This window comes from Cyprinus carpio, chromosome B20, assembly GCF_018340385.1.
Source record: "Cyprinus carpio isolate SPL01 chromosome B20, ASM1834038v1, whole genome shotgun sequence".
Classification (NCBI taxonomy): Eukaryota; Metazoa; Chordata; class Actinopteri; order Cypriniformes; family Cyprinidae; genus Cyprinus; species Cyprinus carpio.
The window spans coordinates 17,775,536-17,797,341 of NC_056616.1; the positions used below are offsets into that span (position 1 = coordinate 17,775,536).

General features: G+C 39.5%; 1 protein-coding gene across 2 annotated transcripts in view; it reads left to right on the forward strand.

The window, feature by feature from the left end:
* Positions 1-14,567: 14,567 nt before the first annotated feature.
* LOC109044879 (myelin transcription factor 1-like protein) overlaps positions 14,568-21,806 on the forward strand; it is a 56,749-nt gene continuing 49,510 nt past the window's right edge. For both annotated transcript variants that reach the window (XM_042746248.1, XM_042746250.1), the window contains exon 1: positions 14,568-14,826. The gene's annotated coding sequence lies outside the window, so the exon portion shown is untranslated. The remainder of the gene's footprint in view (positions 14,827-21,806) is intronic.

Here is a 21,806-nt window from a genome sequence, read left to right on the forward strand (position 1 = left end):
TACTAAGTATTTAAGAGACTACTATTAAAAACAGTAATAATACTTTTAAAATACTAATATTTGTAGGTGATTTTCAAATGATAAACTCAAGTTTTTAATGCAGAGAGCCCTTAAAGCTTCACTTTTATTGACAACAGCTGGTTTGTGCTTCTCATTACAAGTTTGGGAAGATGGCTGGTGCATGTTGTGCTCCCTAATGCACAGTATAAGTGACCCAAAGTAATGTGTGAACCGATACGCTCAGAGATGCTGAAAACACTGGATCATGAGCTGCTTGTGTGTAAAAGAATACAGTGATGTGCTTCACTCTGAAACACACAGCACATAAATTTAACTAAATCACAGCCTTTGAAATTTGATAATCTATTTTATTTTGATGAATCGTGCAGCCATAGTACTAGTCCAACTCCTGGGACTGCTGCATCAGAAACAAGGCCTAACCATGGTTTCCCTGATATAGCTAAAAGTTGCAACCGGCTCCAAACTGAAGTATATACAAACTGAAAGTGCAGCAGTCTTGGCGAGAGCTTCCTGTCATCAGTATTCCTCCTGTGGGGCTTCCTAGCCGCAGTTCCATGGTTATGCTGCAGTTAAGCACTCTCTCGCGCTGTCTGTCGCTCTCTCATTCTCCCTCTCTTTGTGACTGTCGGTTTAGGGGGTGGGAGAGAAGGAAGTGACCTACATAGCACCGTTCCCTCGCCTCGGCTGTCTTTTGCATTTCAAGGGATAATGAATAATTTACAGCTCCTCTCCCTCCCGTGAAAACGTGACAGCCTTCAATACAATTAACGAATTTAACAAGCCCCGGTGACAATCAGTGCACTGCCACTCAAAGGACCCGGATAGAGGCTTGGATCCAAGAGCCCGAGGCACATCACTGGAAAAAGAGAGAGAGAGAGAGAAAAAATAACAGTGCCACAGGTGAGACTTTATTGAGAACTGCTCACAGGAAGCTCAGTGGGGCTGTGCAGCACACAAACATCAGAAAGGTTTTTACTATTCAACACAACACCAGCTAGGAGTAAACGCTTTATAGCGCAGCTACAAGAGAGTTACAGTCTGCTTTAGCGAGCATTGTTTGTTTCTGCTCATGTTTGTGCACTCATATGACTCCGGCCATGAGAAAATATTAGGTTCCTAAAAAAAAGGGATATAAATTTGAACTGTGCTTTCCGGTTGGAGTTCAGGCAAAGTCAAGGATCTATGCCAGTGTCACCATAGCCCACTGCCTCTCTAGAAAACTTTGTTTGTTTCTCTTCGGAAACAAACACGCGCACACTTGCGTCGTTGTGCGCCACACACACACTGAATCAATGGGGGAGTGTGTAATAGTTTTATCAGGGTGAGCACAGGCACACAAGTGCACTCCAGCCTGCAGCTATGGCTGGGCTCCATGGGAGAAAGTCAATTACGGCAGGATGAGCCAGCCCGGGGTGAACATATGGGAGAGAGATAACGCAGGCAAGATGGCCGCTACACACTCCCAGCAGCCCCTGGTGCCCAAGTGTCGCGTGCCACTCTCTGCCCTCCTCCATATTTACCTCACACCGCAGCACCAAACAAAGACCATCTGGAGACTGTTGAACGCAAACGCAAATTCGTAGCAAAGCTGTTTTTTTTATTTTTTTTAATTTGGCTTGATAGAAGAAAGTTAGACCTTAAAAGATGCAGGAAGGATAAATTTGATCTTGATGTTTTATGAAAATTAACCATGGATTTACTAAAGTAAAAGTGTAGTAACCATGTTTTATTTTAGCGCATTGATTACCATTTGTATAACCACAGTTTTACTAAAAATACCATGGTTTAACTATGGTTAGTGTAGCAAAACCACGGTTAATTTATGGTTACCGTGGTTTAACTATAGTAACCATGTTTTTTGTTTTTTTGAGGTTAAATAAAACCATGCTTCATTTTGCTAAGGGTTACCAAGCTTCCTAATTAGAAAAATGATGTAGCCATCAGCTAGCTACTAGCTTGTTTTTCTTATAAGAATGACTGTGCTATGTTGTTTACCAGGAAAAAAAATGTCAACCAGTACGGCCCTTTTGATGTAGCTAAGCTAGTACCTAGTTACTAACTACATCATTGTCATCAACTGATCATTGTAATGTAACCACTTAAGCTAGTTGCTTGCTACATAATTCCCAAACAATAATTCTGATCATTTTGATGTAGTTACTTATAGTTTGTTTTTTTTTGTTTTTGTTACAAGATTTAATATAAGTCTCAGGTGTCTCCAGAATGTGTCTGTGAAGTTTCAGCTCAAAATAACCCACAAATCATTTATTATATAATTTTCAAAATGCCTATTTTAAGTGGCAGCAAAAACACACTGTTTTTGTGAATGTCTCTTTAAATGCAAATGAGCTGCGGTTCCCCGCCCCTTTTCCAAAATAGGACTGAGCCTTTACAGCTCGTACCTTAGATCAGTGGTTAAATTTTTGTGGGTCGAGTGTCTTCTGATCGGGTGTAGGTTGGTTGTTTCTATAAAAAAAGTGGAAAAAATATATAGGCCCTATATATTTTTGTTGCAATTATTTTAACCCTTTCTCACGTACGATCACAGCGGTGTGATCAGTCTAGGCTGGTCCCTGGAGTGTACGATCACACCGGTCAGTGCATGACGTGAAATTCAAATGTGCTCTCGCGCGTTGGCTGGCGCTGAGCTAGAGACAGGCGCGCTCAGAGCTGTCATCACAACTTTTCAGTGTTTTCAACCACATAATGTTTATTTTAGGTTTCAGACATATAAGTACTAAAAAAAACAATACATTTAGAGTTTGTAAAATACACACTGATGTCAAAGGACGAGGCAATAATAATCCTTTCCATTATAATTAGACATGTTTTATGCATATCAGATACACATTGTGTAAGTAACTTTAAAGTTTACTCTATTATTCTCCCAGTTCACCATCCACTTACTTTTATGTATTTCGGGAGAAGTGGATGAATTCACGTGTTGCAAATCCAACAGATCCGATTCTCTGAACTGCGTCTGCGGCACAAACTAAGTCGCGGGGCAGCAGCGCATTTATCATGGGGGTCGCGGGCTTAAGAGTTTGGGAACCCCTGCCTTAGATCTCTGCAAAAAAACAAACAAAAATCTGTTTGGTTTTGATTATCATTTCTTTCATGCTGAAATCATGCTTTTTAAACCATATTAGTTTAAACTTCTAATATACGGTTTTCTGAGTGCAGACATCCAAAGCACGTAAAGAATGTGACTGTCACACAGCAGTCACACAGAGTAAGTTTTTTTTTATGTCTTATTGCGCTTAAACTGCCAAATACACACAAGTTTATGTTAAAAACACACTTAAGTTATAAAATCACACTGAAAAAAAAATATTAAGGGCAAGTTATTTATTTTTTATTGGCTCAAGTTAAAAAATATAGATGTGAATCATTACCCTACATTTTTTTAATTGGATTAAGGAAAAAAAAAATTCTGTGCACAGTCGGTTATGTCTGTGAAGGTAAACAGCTGGGAAAGAAATCTAAAAAATAATATAGCGGCGCCGTATGTGGAAATATGCAGATTAAGAGGTGGTAATATTATAATAAGATCCTCTTTCTACGTCACAGGGAGAGCAAAATCTGAGGTTCATTTTTTCACATGCTTCCTGAGAAAGGGTTACCAAAACAAAGTTACTGGGATGTTAGATGCACCGGGGACCCAATTGTAACACTTAACCATGGAAAAAGTCAGATTTTCATATGTCCCCTTTAAGCTATAAGCTGCTTGCTGCACCATTCTCACAGAATGATTTTAGCTAGATATATAATCTGGAATATAGTTGTTAGTTGGTCTAGCTAGCTATGCAGCACAAACCTGCTTGAACTATATTGCCATTTATGCTGATCTAACTTGTTTTGTTTTCTCAGCACTGAATTATTCAGCGTCTTGACAACCAGGGCATATCCTGAGGCCTGAATGTTTGGACGCTCAGCTGATAGTCTAATAATAATAACAGTTTCAGCAGCTTTAGCACTTATGGGCTTAGAAACCATCAAGCTTTGCTGCATTGTGTAACCGAGGAGAAGGTCTTTGTTCTTCTTTGCTTTCTTGTTTGTTTGTGGGTGATAGACTGAGTTGCGATTCACAGCACGTCTCATCATAGCCAGCTCTCAAACAATTATGACGAGAGAGGATGAGAAGAGAGTTGGATTCTCTCTCTCTCATCCTCTTTTTCTGTTTGTCTCTCATGCATACATGGACGCAAACCCCTTCCAGTCCACACACACTTATCCCTGTTAAACGGACACAGAGAGCTGCCCGTTGGCACAGTGCACAAAGTGGCGGGGGGCTTGACAAAAATACCCTCTTCTGCAAAACCTTAAGTTCTTCACTGCTTTGGATTAGCCGTCTTCCATTTCATACTGTGCATGATGTAGATTGCTCCTACAACAGAAAACAGGGAGAGAGAGGGGGGTAGCAGAGAAAAGAAAAGCAGCACGTCAGAGCGTGAGTCTGTCAAAAAGCAATCAGCAGCGTGAGTGCCTCGCCTCCTGCAGACCGCTGATTATGGCATTAGGCTGAGCCCAATTCTTCCCCTTGTGAGGCAAATCATTCCGCCTGCAATAAAGAACTCTGAGACAAAGGAGAAGTTAATTAAGATTAATTAACTTTTTTTAATGACGCCTGTACACTAGAATTTGTGCGTGTGGCCAAAGGCATTTTCAAGTATACTGCCATACCTTCATATTGTTTCCCTCCTGTCTTCCCTCCAACTCTTTTCTTTCTGCTTACCTTTGTTTTATTCCAGTTATCACCTCTTAGTTTTATTACGCTGTAAAAAGACTCTCAAGGACACATAACTAGTTAAAATCTGCATTGCTATAAATCTGTTTTGCCATGTTCGTTCGTATTTCTACTTAGTCTGCTTCACAGTCTTGGAATGTTACTCCACAGGCTTTAATGTGCGTGTCTTCAGAGCATCCTCAGTGTTTTTAATGAGCTCACAGCACTGTAAGAGCAGTAAAGGCAAATGAGACCCTCCAGCTTATTCCCCCTTTCTTTCCTCGTGGTCAGCTGAGAGTGGTTTCTTTACACTGTCTGGAACACTGCAGGCTCAGAGAGATCGTTCACAAGCAAAAAGCATGCCAGACAGATCTTATTTGAGATTGCATTGTGGTGCATGTGCACACAATGCAAAACACATGGTCTTAGCTGTTATTTATGTTTTGCTTTCCAGTCAATATATCAGAAGATCCTTAAAAATGTATATACAGTACTTTTCAAAACTGTGGGTTCAGTAGGATTTTTTAATGAAGAAAAGGCGACAGTGGAGACTACACTGTTGCAAAAAAGGTAAGTTTCAGATAAATGCTGTTCTTTTGAACTTTATAGCCTATTCATCAAAAAAAATCACAAAAAAATATAAAGCAGCACAGTTGTTATTGGAATATTAGAATGATTTCTAAAGGATCATGTGACATGGAAGACTGGAGTAATGGCTGCTGAAAATACAGCTTTACCATCACTTTAATAAAATATATTTTAAAATGCATTAAAATAAAAACAATTACCTTATATTGTAATAATATTTCACAATATTACTGTTTACTATATTTTTGATCAAATGTATGTAGCATTTATGAGCATAAGAAAAAAAATCTAGCCCTTTTTGAACTTTTGACCAGTAGTGCATATAGAATTCAAATATATTATTACAATAAATTTTAATTAGATATGTTTTTTAGCTAATTACATTCCATTGATTTTTGATATATGTAATGTTTTAAGCATAAACCTCACTAATTTCTTCATCTGTCATCTAATCTGTCAATCTGTATATCATTAAAAATATATAATTATATAATATAAAGTTATGTTGTAATTTGTGATTAAAACAATGAAATTTGGCTTTGTTGTACCAGACTGATTATGGAATTTAGTGCATTAAAAACTGAGATTCCCTTTAAATGGAAGCACTTATTCGTATTATGCAGGGTTTAATTTTTAGACAATCTATAGTGTTCATAAAAACACAACTAGCTGAGCTACGAGATGTGAAAAGCTTTCAGAGGAAAAAATTATTTTGAGTTACTCGTTATTTCTGAAATCTTTCCTTAATGGCTTCCCATCATTCGATTTCGTAGTTCTACAACATTTTGTGCAATTATTCAGCTTGTGCTGTTTTTGATCATTTTACTCTTTCAATCCTGTTCCAATGAGCAAAAGAGAGGAGGAAGGAGAGAATGTGAGGGAAAATGATGTGTGTGTGTGTTTGTGTTCATGCCTGTAGGGGGCTGGGACAGCCGCTGCACCCCAGTGTGCCTGCTGCTGCTTTACATTCTGCCGGTGTAGGCTGAGTCTCACACAGCAGCAGTAGCAGCCAGCCAGCCATGCACATCCCTCATTCAGCCTGGCTTCTCATTTATCAGCTCACTCAACCAGCAATCTCACTCTCTCTCGCTCCTAAATATCCTCTCTTTCTGTTCCCATTGTTCTAAATCTCCACATGCATGGTGGTGTGTGCGGCTGTGTGTGTGTTCATGCCTGTATAAATATTCAAGTCTCTTTCACTCGGTTGATTCCTATTTCACAGAAAGGAATTCTAACATTACTGCCCCCTTGAGGACAGACAAAGCAATTACTCGATATGTTTCTTTTATTAAACATTCTTCCATTCTTCCTCAGCAGAGCGCAGTGTTATCCAACGCGAGCTCTGCTTTGCTGCAGGCGGCTCCATCCCAAACCTCAGCCCTATCTTGAACAAACATCACACAGCCGAGATGAAAAAGAGGGAAATCGATGCAGGGGAGAGCGCGCCGTGTAGAGAGCCTGGCTTTGCTTTGATCGAAGGTTGACTGACAAGACCTTCAGCCCTGTGATCTCCGGCATGATGAAGGACCGGAGCCATGGTGGTGCAACAACGTGTGTTTGTTGTATTTTGTGTGGTGTAGGTTTTGTGTATTTGTGTCTATGTTTTTTAAAAAAAAAATTACTTGAAAACCTAGCAAGCCGCCTACGGAGGCGGTATTTTAAAACTTCATAGGCACTCTCCTGACACAAAATCTTTTTCAAAAGGTCATCGTAATTATGCTGCTGCCTAAGTTACCATCTTTAGGTCAAATTTTCAAGTGGAATCACTATGCTAAGACAGAAAATTATATTTATAACAAATAATATAAATAAATAAAAACAGCATTGTTATTGTTAAAGGAGTAGTCTATCCAAAAAATGAAAATCCTGTCATCATTTACTCGACTAAACAGCTTTGGTTCCCATTGTCTTCAATTGTATGGACGAAAATACAATGGAAGTCAATGGGCACCAAAATGGTTTGGTTATTGACATTCTTTGAATTTGTGTGTGTGTGTGTGTGTGTGTGTGTGTGTGTGTGTGTGTGTGTGTGTGTGTGTGTGTGTGTGTGTGTGTGTGTGTGTGTGTGTGTGTGTGTGTGTGTGTGTGTGTGTGTGTGTGTGTGTGTGTTTAGCACAAGAAAGAAATGCATTCACATAAGGATGAGTAAATGAGAGAATTTTCATTTTTGGTGGATTATACCTTTAATTTAAAATGAAAGCTATATATATTTTTTTGTAATTTAATTAAACTGAAATAATATATTAGACGAAAAACTTAAACTTAGTCAAACTGAAAATGTATAAATTAAATAAGTTAATAAAGTAAATAAGTAAAATGATTAAAACAAACTGAAAATTTAAATAAATGAAAGCTAAATTTAAATTAAAATAAAAATGATAAAAAATAATAAATAAAATAAATTACAAAAACAAACTTAAGTTAAAATAAAAACTGAAAATATCAAATGAAAGCTCATTCATCAAAATATTAATAAATATTTATATACTGTAATAGTTTTTAAAAAATACTTAAACACTGCGTGGAAATTAATCCAAAACAATGATCTGAAAGATCTTTAAATTATAAATTAGCTGAGATATAGTAAAATGTAAAAAAAAAAAAAATAGTTACATTTAATAAATCGAAGATTAAACAGATTTATTTTTGCCAGTATTTATTTGTATGCCTATTAGCAATTTACAAGCTCAGCAACATGCTAGTGTCAAACTCTATTGAAATCAGTCATCGGTTTTCCTGTTCAGAGCACTGTTTGTGTTGGTTCTCTGCTACAGTAGGTAGTAGATATTGAGGCAGCTAGTTAGGATTTGGAACAGCACTATTGTATGGCCAACATAACAATAAAATTGTACACAAACACACAACTGGCACAGCCAGGCGGGTCAGGACAAGCCTGTACTCTTTCCTCTTGCCTTCCCTTTTCAGACGAGTACAGAGGGGGTGTGAGACAGAGGGCTCTGTCTGCATCTAAAGCCTGCTGGGAAAGGCCGTACTCTCATCTCCCACACAGCAGAATGCATATGCACCAAAATCCTCTTCACTTTAAAACAACCTTCCCCTTCAGCCTCCTCCAGTACTCCCGACGGGGGAGGGAGTGAAGTTTTTGGTCATCTGATGAAGCGTGTCCTCTGGTCTACCTTTGCTGGGGATGGTGACCTCCACTGAGGCTCGAGAGATGCCTCGGCCCAGAGCATTGTGGGTACTCTTAGACTGTGTGACAAACACAGCATGGAAGCACAGGCGAGGAGCTTTGCTGAACCTTGTGATCCATGTCACTGCCTCGATGGGACACACACACAGATACAAATCCACTGACATTACCGCAGACGGATGTTTGCATAAAAGAGTTTTCAGCTGAAAAGCTGCATTACCACTGAAAGAGTGATCATGATGCATCGTAGATCGGGAGATTCATTCTGTACTTTTTATTGTATTTAAGCTTGAAGGAAGAAATGAAAGTTTGCAGATGGCAGATTTTGCTCCAGCATGCTAAATTATAGAAAAATAGCTAAAGTAAGCATATTAAAGAAGAATTGTGTAATTTCTGTATCATTACTGGCAACAAACAGACTGGGGGTCAGTAACATTTTTAATGTCTCTTATTCTCATCATGGATGCATTTATTTGATCAGGAAAAAACAGTAATAATTTGAAATATTTTCAATTTAAAACAACTCAGTTCTGTTTTCATATATTTTGTAGTTTATTCCTGTGAAGGCAAAGCTACATTTTAGCAGCAATTATTCCAGTCAAACTTTTGAGCAGCAATGCATATATAACATACAATATTTATATTTAAAAATAATAATATTTTTATATTTGTTTCCAAACAGGTTTCCTAAAATACTGCAAATGCCACTTCAGTCCTGCTCCTGTATTCCAGTTTTTGGAAAAAAAAAGGAAATTATTATATGAAAAAATGATTCACATCACCTTTAATTTAAAATTACATTTAATGCTTGAAACACTGCTTTCAGTCTGTCATAAATGTCATCATATACACCAGAAAAACAGACAGACCCTTCAGCACTCCTAGTTTCAGACAGATGATGTGGGTCATTTTGAGCTCTTTAACCTTGCATTCATTCACCTCTAAACACCATAGGCAAGAATCTCACACACAATCAACAGACTGAGTCAGCGGCATTACCACAAAGATCCAATTAGCCACCGCATGTATTAGTCAGTGTGCACCTACACCATTTGAGCACATATGGCTATTGAATGAGACTCCATGGTGCTGCTTAAACCTTCTTCACACATAGCAGACAGACACAGGGAGGGGCTCGAGAGCTTAGTGTTAAATAAAATATATGCTCCAGGCTTTATGCAAAATGCTTTCCTTTTTTGTAACTTTTGCAAAACAGGTTGAATGTACAACTAGCACAAGCGATAACTAAGAGAGTGTTGTCTGTCTTAATCCAGATCTTTTAAAACGACTGGCATGTGTTTTGTTTTGGATAGTGGACAGGGTTCACATATGAGAGCCGAGAACAGGCATGTTCCTGACCCGAAGATTGCTACAAAAATCTCATACTTTTGGCCATAGCATAAATGTGTCCCTCAAGAAGAAGGCAATCCCAAAATGCATTGCAGCGAGTGAAATTCTGATAAATTGTAATGTAAATCTTCGTTTTAGAATTTTGTATATCAAATATGATAGCCACCCATGCTATTTGTATGGAGTGCAGAGTTGTTGCCTATGCAGAATGTTTAAAAATATCACCAAGATGGCTGAGATTGTGGTCTGTCTTGGTCAATCATCTTCACCAGAAAGATAATGCTGGTGCACCTGCTTTACCAGCAAAGCGAACAGCATAGCTACAGTCCCACAGCTAGACCAACCTGGACCAGCCTTGAAATTCATACCAGTCTTTGCAGGTCTTTACAGTAGATAACTTAAAGAGGGATTCGTGTTACAAAGGTGACAAGGAGGTGCTAGATAAAGCAGCATTTGTGTGGATGCTTGCGAACCATCTGCACCCCCCTCCCCTCCTCTCCAGCTAAGCGGCTACACTGCAGACTGTTAAAGACCTGGGCTTTCTTCTCATGTCTGAACCCTGCACTAACGCCCTTTCTTTCTCTCCCTGCCTCATTCTCTCTTTCTCGCTCTTTCCAGCTTTGCTTTTAACTCCACACTGGTGGAGACTGTTTGTTGACACTGAGGCATATCGACAGAGATGTGTGAATGACAAACCGTGCTGTGGGTTTCTCTTCTTTCCTCCTCCTCTCTCTCTCTATTTCTCTCTCTCCCTCTCTTTTTCGCGCTCCTTTTCTCTATCTTTCTCGCACTCATTTTACTCACTCTCTCACGCCTCTTAGCCCCCTCTTTGCTATCTCTGTCTCTCTCTCTCTCTCTCTCTCTCTCTCTCTCTCTCTCTCCGTCTCTGCGAGATACATTATTCAAGCCAGGCAGTTAAAGTAGGTCACACCGCCATAGCCTTCAAACACGCCTGGATCGGGGAGGTAGCAGAGGCATATACACACACACACAAATATACACACACAACACGATCTCTCACACACAGAGGTGTTATCTTCTCCAACTCCCTTGTTCTGAATCTTCACCAAACCACTGAATGATGTGTGAAGTTCAGAAGCGAAAAAACAGGGCAATAGTGCTGGCATGAGAGGGTGTGTGTGTGTTTGTGCATATGGAATCTCCATTCGCTGCAAACAGAAAAAGCTAAATTGGACTAAAGCAAATTACAACTATTCTAACTGTCTGTGTCCATCTATCTATCTATCTATCTATCTATCTATCTATCTATCTATCTATCTATCTATCAATGTATATTCATATATCTATCGATCTGTCCATTCATCCATCCATGTCAGTCTATCAGTCTGTCCATCCATCCATGTCTATCTTTTGCTTTGCCCATTCATCCACCCCTCTATCCATGTCTGTCTTTTGCTCTGGCCATCCATCCATCTATCCATCCATCCATCCACCCACTGTCCCATCCATACATGTGTACCGCTCTGCCGTTCCATCCATCTACCCATCTATCTATTGCTCTGCCCATCCATCCATGTCTAGCTATCGCTCTGCCCATCCATCCATCCATCCATCCATCTGTCCATGTCTATATATTGCTCTGCCAATCCATCCATGTCGATCTTTTGCTTTATCAGTCCATCCATCCATCCATCCGTCTGTGCATTCATCAGTCCGTCTGTTGGTCTATCCACCTACCATTTGCTCTGCCGTTAAGACTGTGTCAGTGTCTATGTGTAGATATACACATAATGTATGTGTGTATATTTATTTATATATAATGTATATGTGCGTGGGTGTGCATTTCTAATGTATTCTGAACACTTAAAATAAGAACAACACAGACTGAAAGAAAAACTTCCCATACTTCCACAAAGAAGACAACAATTTGTTCTGTCTAACATTCACTTCCTGTTGACAAAGCTTCATATGCTTTCTCCAATACCATTAACAGTAGAACCGAGCCAACACAAGCTATAAGCGTAAGAAAAATGCAATATGGTGGATGAAACAGACATAGGAAGACACTCACACACATACACACACACACACACATACACATACAATGGAATGCTAAGACCAGCACCTGTCACTGTCACATGGTTTCTGAACCCAAAACTGATGATGGCAGTTCGGTGAATGGATCTGAACCACCCTGCCTCAGCCAACCCCTCACACCTCTGACACACTCTACCCTTTCTCTCCACCTCACTGCAGCAAATGAGTGTGAGAAACGCTCCCTCCTCTCTCCTCCATCATCATCTCTCCAGCAGGCCATCTGTCAGCGCTAATGAATGCACACTCATTTGCATGGCTGATGAGCGCTCCTCGTTTGGCGCAGCCTGAACGGAAGGTCGCGTTCTGTCGCTTCTGCAACAGCAAATTTTGGCAGCGAGCGAGGAGAGAGAGCGAGAAAGCGAGGCAGAGACCTACAGAGAGATTAATGATGAAGGAGACGGCGAGAGGAAAGAGAAAGAATCGTGAAAACAGATCCATAGAAGATCTACATCTTTGTTACAGACCGGTTTTTACACGCCTCCGATAATTTATATTCGTTATCCGAGCGTTGTTTTCCCATATACTTCATAATATGTATTTTTATGCATGTGTTGATCTAAGTCACTGTGAGAAGGCCCATGTGTATGTGTGTGTCTGTGCGTGAGTGTGTCACAGCCCTACACACCGTCTGTGGAAATAAATCAGCTCCTATGAGGCTTCCCAGCCTATCACAATGCATTTGTCTCTTCCACTAGGGAAGACATGTCTGCACCCCTCCGTTCCTCTCCCTCGCTGCCTCAGCTCTTTCCCTTAGCGTGTGTGTGCGTGTGTACATGTCTCCTCCAGTCTCCTCTCCTCCCAGCTTCCCCTGCCTTTCTCCTTTAATTACCGCTCTTTCCTCCCTCCACCCACCCCGACCCCCCCTCCACCCCCAAATCCCTTGCTCTCTGTAGCAGAGGCTGCTCTCGTTCCCTCTGCCTCTTTCCGCCTGTCTCCTCATTTCCCACCACAAAGCCAGTTTCTCCTGGTCCTAGAGCAGTGTTTTTTATTTTCTCTAGTTTAGGATTAAAAATTTGATTTCTGATCCCATCTCCTGCAGAACGTCAAGATCTGTTAGATCAGAGGGTCCAGACAGGCTCCTCCAAGCACTGCGGCTACGAGAGTCTCGTTATTGGTGTGATTTGAACGTGCGTGTGTGTGCGAGTTTGTGTGTATGCTCACGACTGCGTTTGGAATCTATCGATCGGTCTGTTTTTCCAGGCAGACAAGGCGTAGGCCATTCTAAGAAACCCACTATGGCACGTGCACATTGAACGACGCGTGTCGCATGTTCCCCGCTTTAGAGAAATCCGGCTACATGCATTCATAGTCACAATGGTAAGCCTTGCTCATGAATACTGAAAGCGCAGATATGGGTTCTGGGATATCAGCCAAGTACATATGCATTTTGTCTAATGGGAGTCTGCTCTCGTATGCGTAATTGTCACAGGGTTGCATTTCACGGCGGCCCCACTCGAGCAATACCCATGAGGAACAGCACCCTTCACGCCTGTCCCCAGCACTGGCATTTTAGACACTCTCCCTTTCCATTAATTAGCTTCTCCATTTTCTGTTGGCCACTCTGACATTTTCCTGCTGCTAATTCACTGATTAAACCTATTAACGTGATTAGGGAGGCATTTCCAAGACAGCTGCCATTATATGCGCCACACCGTCGAGAGGCAACCAGGCTAACTTGTTTTTGTGAGGTTTGCTTTCATGGGTAGAGAGAAGTCTGGGGGGAAAAAAATCAGAGATAAACTGCAGTCTCTGCTTTATTTCAGCACCAGGAGCTGTCCAGTACATTTCTCATTTCAGCACCAGGAGCTGTCCAGTGTTCCCCCTTTTTTCAGCACCAGACACTGTCCGCTTGTGTTTCAGCACTTGGGGATCTCCAGATTCTGCAAAAAAAGACACATAACAATGTTGGTTATCCTAAAATGCTTTTAAAATCCTGTCAAAGTGGTTCACTGGTTTTGAAAAGCACTGGAATTTCATGCTCATCCTTTTCGTCTTGGTTTTTGGTTAAAAATAGAACCCAGCTAAATCAATTGAGATTTTCTTGAAAGTGTTTATAAATGAAGCCATTGTCAGCAGGGATTTAAAACAGACATAGCCGTTGTATACCATGGTGTTTGCTTAATTTTCAATGAGGCACATTTTACTGGCACATAATTCATATTCTATATCAAATACAGACACCCACACTGCTGCACATGCTAGCGTGCTCATATGGCTTTGTAGACTCTGTAGTCTGTGGGGAAAGCAGAGCAATGAGTGACTAGAAACAGACTGTCTATGGCTGAATTAATATGGGAGACACTGATTAAGGTTATACATTTCCAGCCTGCCCTTTGTTCTCTGGCTTCGGGCAGACCAGGTTTATTTATTTTGCGATACAGTTCCTTCATCCTTTAGTTTTTTGGCCCAGCAGCCTGTGCGTCTCCTAAGCTGAGGGTCCATGCTGTCTGTTTGTCTGTCTGTCGGTCAGAAGAGGTGGGTAAGTCTGGCTCTGCATTCTCTACACTCGCTGCTGCTGCAGTGTCGCGTCGCTTCTGGAGACCTACTCACACGCTTCTCTCTCACACATTCTGCTCACAGCTCCCTCCCTACGCTCCAACTCTCTCACTCCCCTCCTCCCTGTCTGTCTGTGTCTCTCCCTCCCTCCCTTCCTCTCTCTCTCTCACTCTCCCGCTCTTTCTACTGCCTCTCCAGAGCGGCTGCAGTTCCCTGCTTCTCCACTCTCTCTCCCTCCATCTCTCCAAGTGCTAGCGGAATACCGAGCTCAGACAAAGAAAGCTCAGGAGAACAGAGGAGAGAAGTGAAAGAGTGTGCATTGAGGGACAAATAAAGCGTTTTAAAGAGAAAAAGAGAAAGACGGGTGCAGACGTTCAGACCTACGGTGTGTGAGGAGACAGAGAGAGGGAGAGAGAAAGACAGTGTCGCCATTTCAGTAGGTTTCACTTTGTTTACTTCTTGTTCTTCTTGTTTTGCCATGCTGGCATGTCGTGGCCTCATAATCTATGTGCCTTTATGAACAAGGAGTGTGCATGTTTGTCTGCGTGTGTGTGTGTTTGAGAGAAGACATTCAAATGCGTTCATGAAGACATCACTTTTGCATTCCAACACACAGGGCTGCAGAGTAGCTGTCTGACTAAGTAAGCTCCGCTACCTCTCTGCCTTTCGAACTGCAATGCAATAGCTTTCTGTCCGACTAGTGGTTGTTCCCAACTACATATACACATGACACTCAATAATTAGCATCCAAAAAATGGATTTTTCACCCAAGCCTGACAGCTTATTTTTATGTAATACTTTTAAGCAAATCGTGATTTGGAACTCTTTTCCCTTTTGGCTAATTGTGCATGCTTAGGAGCAAAATTTCGGGAGCGTCTTAGACATTTTCACCTCAGGAGAATCTGTGACTCCGAAAGTTGAGTGATTATGAAGTTGAATATGAGTTGCGGCAGGGCTTTGCTGGATGGGGCTGTTGTAGATTTACCTGTGGAACAAAGAGAAGAGAAGAGTTGCTTGTACATCTGTACAAATAATAATTATTTGTTGCGTTTTTAATAAAGTTTTTTGAATAATATTTTAATCCAGTATAATAATTATTATTATTATTATATATTCAAATATTATCAAACAACATTATTAAAAACACAACAAATAATTATTATTTATTAACAATAATAATGATAATGATTGTTGTTATTTTTATTATAGCTTATATTTTTTTTATGTTTTTTATTATTATAGCTTTTTTTTTTTATCTTATATTGCGAATAAAAAAGTAGATTTTATAAGACCAAAACTTTATAATATTGTTTCTATTATTTAAATATAATAATTAAACATAATGTTTATGATAATATACAAAGTTTTAATATCTTGTTTAGTTATTATCATAAAACCAACTAATATTAATATTGAATATAATAATTTAAGTATAATTTTAAAATAATAATAATCATTCTTCTTAGCTGGTTGTAAGATTTCCTTATGATACTAATTAAAACATTCAAACTGTCTTGCATAGATTTTAAGTCACTTTAAATAAAAGCACCTGCTAAATGCACAATATAAATGAATGTAGATTATCTGGTGTGCAAATCTCACACACAATGATAGACAGCAGTGCATATCTGCATCAGTGATGGAGTGTAGTTTTAGAGAAGACTTTGTGCATTATTCATATGTACAAGCAGCTGAACACATGTTTATGCAATGAAGGGTGATCTTGTTGACTGGGGGTGTTGTTACACTTACCCTTTTCAACTGATCAGAAAGCAGTCATATCTAGTCATAATAATAGCTCAGGATAAGTTCAAGTGGGAGGTTCTGATCCTGGATCAGCAGTGAGACGTCTCAGCAGGAGTTCAGGAGAGAGCTGTCACACTTATGAATACTGTATATGATCTCACGACTCTAGATAACAGTGCTTTCTTTGTTAACTTAACCTTACCATAGCAAAATTCTTAGAAACGCTTATATGACAGTGACATATAGACTTGCAATGTGACTTATAAACTGCGTTTCTGCTTTTTTCATTTCTTCTTTGTGTTCTTGTTTTTCTTTTAGCTCCCGGTTTGGTTTGAGGAACTAACTGGCTAACTATAAGAGATGACATTAGATCAGTAGAAAAATTCCTATTAGAAGCATCCTTACTCGTGTGCATTCCTGTCAGCAAAGTGCCACATTTAGGATCAAAACCTGAGCAGGCTGAGGGTAAGCTTGGGTTTGAGGAGAAGAAAGGGTCCTCAGGAGAAGATATGATTTGTCTGGCTAGAAGCTCCATGACCCCAGAGGGTTTCCTTGCTTCGGTGAGCCATTTACACGCTGAGAAAGAGAAAGACAGTGAGAAAAGGAGAGGGAGAGGGAAACAGAGAGAGAAACCTTGCCCATTTCACAATCTTACAGGTTTAATGAGTCGCCAACCAACCCCCACCTCCCCACACACACACAAACACACACACAAACACTAACCACTCTGTCTGATGTGTGGCAATGGCTCAGATAAAAATAGCATCGTTGGTGAAGGCAGCTTGGGATAGGACAAAATTGGATAGATTTAATTTATGTGATATTACATTTAATGTACATGCACATTATCCTGATAGCATTTACTTATGCCTGTATGTTTTGCTCATTTGTCTGTGGCTTTTTTACTGAGTTTGTGTTTTGAGAAATTATTGACTAGTTTTAATATTATTAAAGTGATACTTTAATACCACCTGCACTGATTTTTGTATTGCGTTCATTGGAATGTCAGAGCTGTCCGTGCAGGAATCACATTCTAGTCATAATAATGTCATCGCAATGCTAGCAATGCACAATGAGTGTGTTAATGTGTACTACAAATGCTTTCAAAAATCAGCTTGTTATAAAAACCGGATAACATGTTTAGGTGACTTTTTTATTTTTTTAGCTTTTTCGGATGTCAGAATGGAAACAGACATGAGTACATTGAATATGAATGAAATTTGATGTATAATGCAAAAATATATGTGTAGGTTATCAGGTTATTTAGCGTAATTGGCATAAGATTGTGCATGCTCTCTTTGTTATACATATTCCCAACAGATAGTGCTAGTCAGTGCTTATGCTGTCAAAGTGAGTGAGATTTTCTCATTCCAGCCTACCTATCAAACTCATGCCATTCTCTGCCAAACTCCTTTCCAATTCCCCTCTGGTTCCGGCAGATGTTACTTCAAGCTGGAGTGAAACTCCTGGGCTTCTTGGAGTTAGCATGACACTAACCAAGCCGTTTAATAATACATTCATAATCTACTGTTTTCAGTACCAAAAAGTTTACAGAAAGGTTGAGCTCTGATGGTATTAATGACGGAGTTTTGCTGAATCGTGTGGTGCTATAGGAATGATGTCAGTCTGACAGACAGGCTTTTATTGGCTGATGAGCATGGACACACACATACACACCCAGCGGGCCATTCAGTGTTCACGCCATGCTCATTAAGACTGAAGAACCACAATATCTCAATTGCTTTTTTTCCACTGTATGAATATTAATATGGGAATTTTTGGCTGAATCAATGAATTTGGTGCTAGTGAGCATATGATTCACTCTGCAGTTGTTTGTGATGATGACATAATAATGATATTATGATATTAATAAGGATATTTTCTGACACCCGCATTTAAAGTATGCACATTTATATTTGTATGAAGTAAATGTAATTAAAAGTAGGATAAAATTTACAATAAAGAAATTCAAATATAAAATACAATATTTTAGAACAAATTCTTTTCCTTGTTTAGCCAATGTAAATATCAGTATCTCTTATATTTGCTTTCTGAATACTTTAAACAGACATAAACTAAAGATTTAGCATCAACACCTATCCTTGGCAGACTGCAGCAGTGAATGGCAAAGTTTTACTGTATTGAATGCTTGAAAATAAGCATTTCTAATAGTGCGCTTGAATTGAAAAACATTTCATTCTAAGAACAGAAATCCAATTTTACATTTTCACTAGTAAATTATCTCTGTGAACAATGGCCAACAGAATTCAGTACAGAAGATATGGAAGGACCGATGTAGGCACTGAGAAAGCTCTGAATCAACAGTTGTATTATGAATAAAGGTGCATTATTTATATAAATAGGTCATGGTGTAGAGGTTATTTGTTCCTCTGGAAACCTGTCACTCTTAAGAGTTCATCGCTTTCAAACAAGTTATTGTATATGAAGGCTACAACACTCTTTTAGATTATTCTGTTGCCATTTTCATGGGAAGCCCTGATCTACATTATATGCTGCTGTGACCTAGTTGAGTTGATAGAGGGAGGGAGAGGGAGAAAAATAGAGAGAGAGAGAAAGGAAGACTGAGACAACCCAACACAGGGAATGAGAGGTTTGTGTGGAGGTGAATAAAACATTCAGGAGCAGCGCAGGTTAGATCCCAGGATTCAGGATCAGCAGGCATGCAGTGTAAACAAATCAAACCTTACCTCTCACCCCTTCGTAAACATCTGCAGCCCAGCATATTGTTAAATTTTCATATGTTATAGTTTTTAGTTTAAGTTTTCAAATTCAAGTTAATTTCAAATTCTGTTGTTCAGGGGTCATATTCGGAAAGTTATTTCAAAAACAACAGGGTTAATTTTTGCAGTTCCGTTCGGAGGCTCTCTTTTTCACTGCAGCTGATAACTGAGATGCAAGTTTGCGCAAAATGCATTTGTATTTATATTCAACGAGAGGTGGTACGAGAGTCATGAAAGTACTGTAATGCCAGTTTCAGTTATCCACATGAAAGGATTTGAATGGTATTATTTATACCATTTAACATTGCTATGGACGTCGGAGAAAATTACGAAATATCTGACCCCTGATGCCAAAAAACAACTACTATAGTCTGCGCAGATGGCCTCATGGGCGGCGACGTGTAGCACCATTGTGCTCCAGGCATCCCGAGTTCAAGTCCTGGCTCGCCGACCTTTCCTGATCCCATCTCCCCTCACTTTCCCACTTCGCTTTCTGTCAACTTACTGTCCTATCCAAAATAAAGGCATAAAAATGCCACAAATAAATCTTCAAAAAAACTACTATACTACATAGGTAAAATGAAAATTTGATCTAGATTATTAAACATAAAATATATAGCAGGGCTAGGTGTCTAATTTAAAACTGATCCTGTATGATTTGCAGAGAGGTGGCATATATTGATAGCAGTTTTTATCTGAGAGAAACAAAGGGAGAGAAGAAAGTTTCAGACTTGATTTTCGTTCCAAATGACGTAATATATACTATGCACTATGTACTTTAATGTCTAGTGTATGATTTTTTTGAAGATTTCTCTTTTGCATGCATGAATTGTCCAGTGTTCCACACTTTGTTCTTCGATTAAATATGTCTATCATTTGTGTACCTTTAATGTAAAATCTCGTAATTTTCGTAGTGAACACAATATTCACACTATTTGTGCTACAAAATGGCATTGAATAGTGAAAACTAGGATGCACCTTTGTTCTCCATACAAATACAGAGTCAATAATTCTCAGCCATATCCAGGAGTCCATGAATCATTGAATTCAATTCTGCAAGTGAATCTTATCATCAGGAATTTGTAAGACTTGTGGCAGTCATTGAAACAAGCATTGGTATATAAACTCCCCATAGATCCCCATCCCCACAGACTGCATCCACTCTCCAAATCAGTACTGACCTGATTCACCCATATATGCACAGTGACTCAGGAAAGCTATCGAGTCTGTGTGTTGAAAGCACAACGCATACACACGGCTATCTGATAATGGCGATGATTCACTCCAATCGGTGACAACATGAGCTGGGGCCACATATGGAGGCCTATTTCCTGTTGCATTTGCAGACCCATGGAAGGGAGGGGGGAGTAAATGGAGGGGCCTCATCATCTTTCTTTTTGAATGTGAAAAGGATTCCTTTTGTGTGTGTGTTTGTGCAACGGGGGCATTTTCCTTAATAACTAATCTGGGGTGATTACACGAGTTCAGCTCTTAAGAGATCATCTGGTTTCTGCTCAGTCTTTTTACTTTATGTGTTGTTCTAAAAAGAAAGGAAGATGGAGTACATTAGAGAGCTCAAATGGGCATGAGTGGGTATTTTGCGTCTGCAGACATAGACACGGGTTGCCGGGGTTGTTGTTGCAGGAGTGTGTTAACAGAATACACAGCATTCTAAAGAGGTGAACAGGTTCTGCTTGCCTTGGCATCGGATGAAGATACAGCTCTCGAATTTCCAGAAGATGACAGAAGGATGTATTTTTTGTGAAAACGCTGTCTTAATTGCTTTTTAATGTTTATATAATCAGTCACGCTTCCTATTGTGCACTGCAAAAATCATTGTGCTCAATCAATCTATATTTTTGTCTTGTTTTCCTGGAAAAATATCTAAACATTCTTAAAACAAGATCAAATTACTTTTAACAAAATCGCATGGGATATTAAGAAGTATTTTCTAGTTTATTTTTCTTTCCTTATTTGCAGATCTCTTTTTTTTCTTTTCTCTTACAAAAAGACGTACTGCTTTAGTTAAATTTATGCTTAAAACAATTTGCCAATGCAGTAATTAAAGTCAACTTGAAGTGAGAATTCCGTTTATCTATTTTCTAAATGCATGTTATTGTGAATGATTCATCTTTTTAAATGTTTTGGTTGAAACCTCTCTCTGTTGATGTATGTTGGACTTCAACAATTTATTTCGTTTACATTCTTTCTTCTAATCGCCTCCAAGCCAACATTCAGACTTTCCTCCATCCAATCAATAAGCGTTGGATAGAACCAAGTCAAGAACCAAGTTTTTATAATCCGTTTCACAATCTTCATTGCAATATGGAAGAAAAGATGTTGCAGCTTCCATTTCATCACAATTTTAAGATTCAGAAGATGATTTTTCGTGACGTGTGTGCGTTTAATGATGTCCAGGATCAATAACGCTGCTCTCTTCATCTCTGATATTTTGCAAACAGGTCTGAAGTTATAGATTTTAGCAGTTTTGCTATTCTGCCACAGTTGGTCCGGTCTCTAGTCTGACTAAATCATGTACGCACTGGTGGCATCTGTGTTCCATCTGTCGTTCTCACCTTCGGTTGTCATTGTCGACCAGCCCTGTGAAAAGTTACATAACAACATCATATAACAGGGCTGGCACGAAGCTTCAGTAGAGCATCATATCTTGTCTATACCAACTAATTATGGGGATATTTATATAGAACATATAGCAGCAAGCACATACATAAAGATGGTAAGGAATGACCAGTCAGTAAATTAAGAAGTTGGCTCTAGGGTTTCTTTCCAGACACTGTTTGGGAGTGTCGGACAGAGAGCTCATAGAATGAGTCATGAAGTGGGAGAGCTGTTATTTTTAACACACGCGCGCTCACGCACACACTCTGCCGTGCCTCACACAGGCTGCTTTGCAATTGGCTCACTGGGG